The sequence below is a fragment of the Larimichthys crocea genome, chromosome VIII, assembly GCF_000972845.2.
Source record: "Larimichthys crocea isolate SSNF chromosome VIII, L_crocea_2.0, whole genome shotgun sequence".
Lineage (NCBI taxonomy): Eukaryota > Metazoa > Chordata > Actinopteri > Sciaenidae > Larimichthys > Larimichthys crocea.
This window is the reverse complement of record NC_040018.1, coordinates 21889791-21897230: the sequence shown is the minus strand read 5'-3', so window position 1 is coordinate 21897230 and position 7440 is coordinate 21889791. Positions and strand designations below refer to the sequence as shown.

Here is a 7440-nt window from a genome sequence, read left to right as displayed (position 1 = left end):
TTTTACCTCATCTCATGAAATGATTGTGACAATATGATTTATTCTTAATAGATAATGTGTATTTTCCACTTCATTGATCAATCCCTTTGTATAAATAGAAATAAAAAAAGGAATGTGTCTAAACTAAATTATTCCAAGTGAGTGTGTATGTGTGTGTGTGTGTGTGTGTGTGTGTGTGTGTGTGTGTGCCTGTAAGAGATAGAGGAGGTGTGTATGTGTGTTGTGTTATTGAATCCAAGTGTTATCTTGGCTCACCTTTGGGTGTGGCGGTGATTTCCTTTGTGATCAATAGGGAGAAATCCCACCGGAGCAAAGCACACTCATTTCAGCCTTTTTCCACTAAGGACCCATGTTCAACCTGTATTTCCCAACACGCTGCAGGCTTGTGTGTGACACTTACACTATACAACACAGAACACTGTGTTGCAGAGACTCATTTGTGTTGCCTGTATAGTGTAACATATGATAACATGTTAGATGCATCTGTTATTGCAATGCCATCAACATCTAACAAATTGTAAAAGTATTCTAAAAATAAAAAAGTTGGTGTTGAATTTAAATATTCAACAAGTGTTGACTGTACTTAAGTTTGGCATAACTTCTATATGTAGAGCAATATTTTCCGCTCTATGAGAGAAGTATTTAAAGAGTTCTGTTTCAACTCTTGGACAGACTTAAAAGATCACCTTTCAAAAAAAGATCAACTTGCAGGGTTATTTTACCTCTAAGCTAAAGACTGATTGTAAAAGAGTTTTTTTTCTAAACACCAGAATTTCCTGTACAATTAAAGTTCATGAGTACATGTTCTCTCCTGTCTGCTTTGAAAATAGTTCTCTCAGAGGCTGTAGATGTTTGAGCATATTACATATTCAGTGTGATTTTCTTCTAAGAGATCAGACTAAGGGCATAATTATACTAATTAATGGTTATCATCATTATCGTCTGTTGTTGCATCGTTGTTAAACGAAAAAGATATTGTCAAAACTGCTTGGCAACGATGATGCCATATTGTTAGCGCAAATTAGCATGTGTGGATACCCATACCTCCCATCATGCCTTGCCCTGTGAGTGACAGCTGTTAAGACACCTTCGACATGGTAGTGAGAATTGGTGTGGACGTGGCGGCGAGCTGTGGAATTCTCCACTGCTGCTTGCTGATAGCTCTCTGAGGGCTTGGGTGTCACTCCAGTGACGGCCTAAGAGCCATTAATTTTAGCCTCTGGAGTGGCTGTCGTAACAAGATCCCACCACCCCCCTTCCTCACAGCAAGGCTCCTAAATATACATTTATTTTCAGAGGGAGTCCCCCTCGTCAGGATATGATGGATGTCACTAATCAGATGGCGTGCAAGTGTATGTCCACAGTCAGGCCCCTCAACATTGGTTGAGTGGCTGGTGTAAATCTCCGCAAGGGCGCTTTGTTGGGATCTTGTCTTTGGTAAGGATCTGAGAGATATGATACCCTGTGCTGTTGCTGCCTGAGTAGGTCTATCTTAGGACTCCACATGGAGGTCTGGCATTCAACTAAGTCTCTGTGGGTTTCGGGGCAGGCAGCAGGAGGGCTGCCTGTGGCCTACAGTTACTCTAAGAAACATTCACCATGTGCCCCTCATCTATTCTTGCCTCTGGATGGCGCAGACCCACGCACATGTAGATAAGCAGTCCTCTTGCTTGGCTTTGACGTTGGTGCAAAAATTACACTTGTCATTTACCTGATACTGACTAGGGATAGCCCTCATATCAATATCTGCAGATATCTGTTACCTGGACAAATATGATGTATCTGGATGTTTATCCATACTAACCTATGTGTGTCAGATGTCCATATGTGAAAATGCCTATAAACTTAAGGTACACATACAGTATGGAGAGCTTTCCGGTCCTTGCCTTTCTAAAACACAGATCCCCTCTGACAGGCTGCCTCCTCCTGCGACTGGGTGCTGTTTGCTGGGTGTGTGGGGGAATAAGGAGGGCTGCTCACAGGCTCTGTGGGGGTAGATCCTGGCAGCTCCTGGGGCACGGCAGATGGTTGAGGGGCAGGATGGGGCTTCCTGGCCTGGCTGTCTTTGACCTGCGGTGGGGGAGAAAAAGAAAATGACTGCTGGGAGACCATGCATGGACTTTTCCTCCATCCTACCATCTCTTCATCCTCTAAACACTCACACAGGCATCATACATTGTGTGGGAGATAGAGCCACTAAGTGAAAGAAGTAGACCTTTAGTATAGTGCTGGTGCTGAAATGACTCACATGGATTGGTATGATAATTGCTTCAATTAGAGTGTTTCATACTTTCACTTCAGAACTCGTAGATTTCATAAACAATACAACAACAATGTGACAGCGCTGTTCCAGGCCAAGGCCCCAGTTTCACCTCCTATCTCCTCTAGTCCTGCTGTGAGATGTAAAATTAAAGCCTTAGATGGAGGGAGAAAGAAAGAATAGAGAGCAGAGAGAGATGGAGGAGGGGGTAGGTGGTGTTGTTTAAGTGAAGAGCGTGGCGTGTCCTGGAGGATCTAATAAGCAGGTTGAAGTCTGATAAGGATAAGCTGTCCCTCTGGCTCTAGAGAGCCTTGTTTTTACCCCCTCCTCCTCCTCTTCTCCCCTCCTTCCCCTGCACTTTTCAAGATGTACTTCTCTGAAAACAAGGGGAGCAAAGAGTAATCAAGAGAGAGAAACAGTGAAAGAAAGGCGGACATGGTGAATGGGAGAAGGGAGAAAAAGAGAAATTAAAAAGAGCGAATGAAACTGGGAAGTGGAGGGTGAAAAGGCAGCAATCGAAAAGGAGAAAGTGTAATAATGAAGGCGTCTATGAGGAGAAGACATGGGAGGACAATGGGAATATGGGAGATAAAGAGACAAGGGGAAGAAAGGGGACAAGGACAGAGAATAAGAGAGGGAAGACACAGGATTACAGGAGAGACAGGGAGTGCAGGTCAGAAAGGAAAATAATGAAAAGAAAAGCCAAAGAAAGAAAGAAAACAAACTGTGGCTATGGAAAACAGTGAAGGAGGGATGGAGTGAAGAGACAGGGGAACAGAGAGGAGGGATGAGAAGTGGAAGAGAGGAAGTTGAGAGGACAGAGACCTTATAAATGGGCTGAAAGGGACCTGCTGGTGTGTCAGAGCTTTAGATCCCACCCCCTCCCCTTGGGAAAAAGGAGAGAAAGGAGAGAGGAGAGACATTGACCTTGCATTATTTATGCTTAGTGCTATTGGTCTAGGCAGACGCTGCGTCCCATTGTGTCTTCATAATGAGGAACCGCTATGAAGCTAAGAAAGAGGAAAACACAACCAGAAGGGCAGTCTGTGTGTTGAGTGTAGTGTGTGTGAGTGTGTGCATGTGTGTGTGTGCTTTGGAGGTGGAAGGTCACTACAGTGTAGCATGCAGACAGTTTAGTGGACAAGGATCAGGGGCACAAGAAAACACCTTGTATGTGTTGGGCAGGTAAAGCACACATACACCTGTGTGTTCTGTGTGGCGATACAGGCCTTTATCTGTGAGGTGTTTATAGCGTGAGTGAATATGAGGGGAAAGGGAGAGCAGAGAGGGTCAGCAGTCATTTCCTGAGCTCCACCCTCATTTTCTTATAACAGCCACAGGCCAACGAATGTGAATAAAGAACAGTGTGTATCTCTATTATGCTCTCTGTGGTCTACCGACACTCAAAATCACCTCTGCACCAGTGCATCAAGATTTTTCATAAATCACATATGGAAGTTATATAATATGCTACACAGATATTCTCTCATTTAACTCCAGTAGACAAAATGTCAGAAATTGTGAAATTGTGCTGTAAATCAACAGACCTCAACAGTGTTTACTGGAACAACTGTCAGGTAAAAAACATTTTAAAATCCTGAACTCTCCTGAAATATATATTAACATTAACTCAAGGTTCACTTCAACTTTCAACTGCATCTCATGACCTTTCTCAAAGCACTGGAAAATGCTAGTCAGTGGATCCTGAGTTACTTAATTTTTGTCAAAAATAATTTTTAAAAAACTTCAAGAAAATGTATTTTCATTGTGGAGTCCTGAAATAATAAAACCATGGCTTGTTTATATCACTAGCAGTGAGTGAGAAAATATGTTTTACACATCATTCAGCTGTCGCTTTTATCCAAACTTACAAAAAAAAAAGGATAAAATCAAGGTTTTCATAATTGACATAGCTTTTGTTCAAACACTGTATATTATCTGTCCACGACACTTCATCATACACAAATAGAACACTTAAGTGGGCAGGGCGCTTAGGTGTAGGGTTTTGAATTCAACCGTCTCAGAGATCTGTAACAAATATGATACTCTGGCCCCATTAAAATCCTGTATGGCACAGCTCTAAGCCCCTCCCACTTACCTTTCACCCCTGCTGCATAGTATTGTCAGTTTCAAATTTAATTACATACTACTCGACATACATAGTCCTTACCCTGTCATTACCCCGTCTGGGTCCACCCACTCATCATAGACCCACATCCACAACGCCCCCGAGAGTTCAGAGCAACCTGCCTCCTGACGGCTGGTTATGATAGTGGATGTAGTCTATGTGTAAGTGTGTTTGTGTGTGTGTGCAAGTGTGTCCCCCTCTTTCTGTTTCTCTCTGTGCCTGGGATGTGGAGATTTGTATGGCGTGTTAGTCACACCCTGTGTTATCAGCATCTCTGTGATGAGCATAAGCATAGCCTGAGGGGACTGGGGGTAGCGTCACAGATGGTACAGTGTCAGGGTCCCTGAGTGTGGTGTAGAGGATGGTGAGTAGCTCTTATCCCTTGTCTCCCAAGTCCTGTCACCTTGCACTGCCAAGGTGCCATCTTTCCTCACACAGGCTAAAGGCCGAGCCCATCTCACCACGTAGCTAGTGACCCATGTCGTAACTTCTTTTTTTTTTTTTTACCAGCCCGTTGAATATGGCAATCGATGCTACGCAGAAACCCTGACCTAATCCTGTTATCCCTTTCCTTCAACAACCTGGAAGGGACAAGGGGCGGGATCCCAAAAGTCGGCAGCCAAGAGAGCCGTGCAGAGCCTGCCCCTATCGCAGTGAAAGCTGGCTTAGCTGAAACACAATAGGTGTGTAATTTCAGGTTTTTGTTAAGCCAAAATCCAATCACATACATGACTGCAAGATCACAGAGAAACACAACAGGAGAAGGGGCCTCGGAGGTGGAGGTGTCTCTACCTCACACAAACAATCTCTGCACAACTGAGACTGCATTGATGACAGCCTGCTAACTAACTAACCCACACAGAGAGATTAGAGACTTTCTGTCCTAGATCTCGACAGTGTAGGGATGGGCTGACACCTGACTCCTCCTTAACCTGGCAGTTTTTGGACCAGATTGAAAAGTAAAAGATATCTCTGTGCTTACTGATATGCCTGTACCTTAAAATGAATGGAATACATACCAACTGTATAAATATCTGTAAATATTGTTTTCTGAGAGGTGGAGTGGTACAAAACACACCAGGCATGAATGATTTTAACTTTTCCACATTTTCATCTTGCTAATTACAGCTAAATCAATTCCAAATGAAAGGGCACAGTTTTAATCTTACCACATTCATCTCATAAATGCTTGCACAAAACTTAAAATTAATAGTATAAAACCTATTGTCTACTCCTGAGACTGACTTAAGCACAATTGGATATTTGTGATAGTTTGCAGTTTTGTTTCTGCCTCTTGTTTTTGCAGATGATAAATGAAATTAATACATGCATTTAATATTTGAAATGCTGAGATGAATAATTTATGACTCCAAGGCAGATTAAAAGTAAAGAAAAAAAAAAAGAGAGAAAGTCAGTAATCACAAGTACACAAATTCAGGACAAGCTAAAATGAATTTTTAACTGCTTTGGCCCATTGGTCTCTATGTTCTAGTTTGTGTGTTGAGAGCTTTTGAATTAATGTTTGTGCATCTTGACCTCATTCCACCAAATGCAGTCTGAGTAGTTTTCCTTTGAAGCTGATTTATAGCAAAAACATAAGGCCTAATGCATCTATTCAGGACGTCTAATGAACGCAATACCTTAATACCAAGTAATGCTAATCCATGCTTGCTCATAACAGACAGACATGATCATTACCATCATCATAATTATTATTCATGTAAGGCAATTAATGTTGCTGGTACCTCTATTTTGACAACTTCATTAGCATGCCGTTAAGGCAAAAATTGGGCATATTCAAAAAGTTGCGGAGAGAGATTTAGCATCTCGAATATATGTTTTATTGATAACTGTGTTGCCACCAATGATGTTAGAGGGTTTTTTACCCAATGACCTGTACAAACAGGCAGAAACCCAAAAAAGAAATGCACATGCTTCCATGGTTTTAAATGTGTTAGGTATTAAAGACACTGGAATTTGTGTCCAGTATTATGGCCCAAAAGAAGATTAAATGGAGTATTTAACTAATAACCACAACTATGGTCACACCTGATGAGCATATCTGTTCTGACCAATCAATATTTTAAGCAAGGTAGATAAACAATGGATCCCCTATACCTTTAATTTTCAATCACAGCTGAGATGAGACAAAGATTTTTATTCCTACCATTCATTAAGAGCTTTTTCAGAGAGGGGTATTTAACAAAGCAGTGTGCTTGACTCAATATTTTTATGTTGAACTGAAGATTCATGTGAAAAAAAAAAACTATCAAGTGTATTTATCCATAGGGGTAAATAATGTGGACTGGCTTGCTAAATCCCTTGAAATGTCTAGCCGCTCCTGGCACTAGTTAAAGTCTCTCAGTCAAAATAAGGAGTGAACTAAAGGCAAGATAAACAACCCGACCAACCTGTTTTCACTTAGGATACATATTTGTGGCCATTTACTCTGATTTTCGGCACATGGAAAAGTCTCTGAACTTGAAACTTTTAAAACAAAAAAGTAGCGCTCTCGGGCCTATGAGAAATAAAACACGAGAGCTTCCAGTAATGTAATGTCGAAAAGAAGATTTCATGCAATTTCGGTTCTATAAAATGTAGACAAAATGCACTTGACCACATATTAATAGATTTCCTCAGCTAAAGGACACATGGAATCGATATCATTCTTATAAAAACTCTCCTAAGTTGTTGCTATTCATGCTGACAGATAAAATATCGAGATGGCTCCAGCTTTAAAAGTCACGTACTGTGTATGGAATATATAATATGAAAAATGTGATGATGGTATATTCAGAAAGGATATATGCCCAGCAGAGACTGAACAGTAAAGGTAATAGGAAGAGCTTTACTTTGAAGGGCTAATGGGTAATATGTGCCATTAAGTATTGCAAAAATGGTGGTGATTACTGCACCGTATAGAGAATATCTATGCCCACCAATCACAGTGAAGGGGGAAATCTCTCATCGTCAGGCCAACACTCATATGAGCTCTTGATCTGCTGTAGATGAGATCGAGAGACAGCTCGCGATGAAGGGATTTTGTGTTGTG

General features: G+C 41.5%; 1 long non-coding RNA gene across 1 annotated transcript in view; it reads right to left on the bottom strand.

Moving 5' to 3' along the window:
* Positions 1-1345: 1345 nt before the first annotated feature.
* Positions 1346-7440, bottom strand: part of LOC113746382 (uncharacterized) — a 276262-nt gene continuing 270167 nt past the window's right edge. The window contains exon 7 of the long non-coding RNA XR_003462818.1: positions 1346-2070. This is a non-coding gene — a long non-coding RNA (uncharacterized LOC113746382). The remainder of the gene's footprint in view (positions 2071-7440) is intronic.